The sequence below is a fragment of the Sinocyclocheilus rhinocerous genome, unplaced genomic scaffold (genome assembly GCF_001515625.1).
Source record: "Sinocyclocheilus rhinocerous isolate Xijiao unplaced genomic scaffold, SAMN03320098_v1.1 scaffold1791, whole genome shotgun sequence".
Taxonomy (NCBI): Eukaryota; Metazoa; Chordata; class Actinopteri; order Cypriniformes; family Cyprinidae; genus Sinocyclocheilus; species Sinocyclocheilus rhinocerous.
Genome location: NW_015635059.1, coordinates 33,909 through 35,867, shown reverse-complemented (window position 1 = coordinate 35,867; position 1,959 = coordinate 33,909). Strand labels below are relative to the sequence as shown.

General features: G+C 32.4%; 1 protein-coding gene across 1 annotated transcript in view; it reads left to right on the top strand.

Annotated features, from left to right (window-relative positions):
- The window catches only part of LOC107746554 (CLIP-associating protein 1-like), a 52,652-nt gene that overhangs the window by 17,150 nt on the left and 33,543 nt on the right, over positions 1-1,959 (top strand). The window lies entirely within an intron of this gene.

Here is a 1,959-nt window from a genome sequence, read left to right as displayed (position 1 = left end):
GAGTGTGTGAGTGAGAGTGTGTGTGTGTGTGTGTGTGTGTGTGTGTGTATGATACTGCATATACTCCAAGTCTTCTGAAATCATATGATGGTTTAATGTGAAGAACAGACTCTGAAATATCATTGACATTAATGCTCAGATTCAGAAATATCATCAGACTTTCATTTTTGGGTGAGCTGTTCCTTTAAATGCGAGTGAGGTCAGTAGAGAGGGAGTCTCTGCGGTGTGTGTGTGTGTGTGTGTGTTCAGTCACAAGACTAGAGAAACACACAGCAGAGCTTCATTACTGCGAACCAAGCCTCGTCATGACAGCAGGGGATGGTAAGATCATGTGAGCGTTACTGATGTGCTGCATGTAATGCATGAGGATCAAGTGTTTCAGGGGTTCGTCTTCTGCATCTTCTGAATGTCTCGAGCTCATCTCGTATCTCTTGTTTCTTCAGTTTGTATGTTGCGAATGGCCCGATGGCTTGAAATCTGCATCATTAGCATATTAATGCTGTTTTAACAGCTCGTTATGTGGCGCTTCGGTTCGTGTGAGTTTGTGAGCCTCGTCTCAGGTATCTGAAGTGCTCTGATGCATTCATGATGATACTCAGTCGTCCGTGACTCAGTTGAGCCTCTTTTTCAGGATTTTCTGACGGCTTTAGCTGCTCTCGCATTCATCTGAGGCTCTTCAAGAGCAAAATATTCCTGTTTTCGCCTCGTTCACTAGTGATCGGATGTCTGTCTTTTTGCTTTTGTGACTAACATTTATATAAAGTGCAAAATAAAATGCAAAGGAAAAGGTTTGCACAAATTGTACATAAGTTGCATAAAAGCGTAGATTGATCTAATGTGAGAGAAAAGTTAAACTGATAAACCCTTGACTAAATGCGACTTGCTCTGAGTAGTTCTTAAGATATATTCTTAACATTATGCTGTGTTTATGTGAATGATCACACTAGATTACAAAACATTTTTTAATCAAGTTAATGCAAGTTTACATTCCACTTGAGATATTTAAATTTCAAATAGAAACTAAATAAGATATGAAAGACCCATTTTTCAGAAAATTCTAAAACTAAAGCTGAAAATCATAACAAGCGATGTCTGACTTTGGAAACTACAGTTCTCTCCTTAAATATGAAGAGGTCAAACAACAGATTCATGAGTACATTCAAATTTCACCAAAAGCTTCTGGACGTGATTATAATACAAGTCAGACATTTAAGTGAGTTGCTGTTTTTGTCTCTTCTGAGGAAGATTCATTCACTTGTTTGCTAATGAACCACAGAGAAACTTTGATAAGATTTATTAATGTTCATCTGATCTCATTTTGGAAGTGTTTTAATATCTAAATATAGTACATTTAAATATCTAATTTGGTTTCTGTTTTATATGCTGATAATTCAAGTGGATTGTAATATTTCTACTCCTCAGAGAAAATTCTAAAATATTTTTCAATCAAGTTTTTTTTTAGGAAAAATGGTTCTTAAATGTCATATTTAGTTTCTATTTTAAATTTTAATAACCTAATCATATTAATCATATTAAGTCATATTTCTACTCCTCTGAGGAAATTTTTATACCCTTGAAAATATTTTTAATCAAGTTAATCCAAATTTAGTTTTTGAGTTTTTTGGAAAAAAAAAAAAGTCTTTAATAACTTATATAGTTTCTATTTTACATTTTAATATCTCAAGTGGATTGTAATATTTCTACTCCTCTGAGGAAATTATTAATACCCTTGAAAAGGTTTTTAATCAAGTTCACCCAAATTTAGTTTTTGAATTTTTATTAAATATGTGTCTTAAATATCTTATTTATTTTCTATTTCAAATGGAAATATCTTTAAGTATTTTATGCCATTAGTTTCTATTTTAAATTGAAACATCTTTAAGTAGTTTATTCCATTAGTTTCTATTTTAAATTGAAACATCTTGAAATATTTTATTCCATTAGTTTCTATTTTAAATT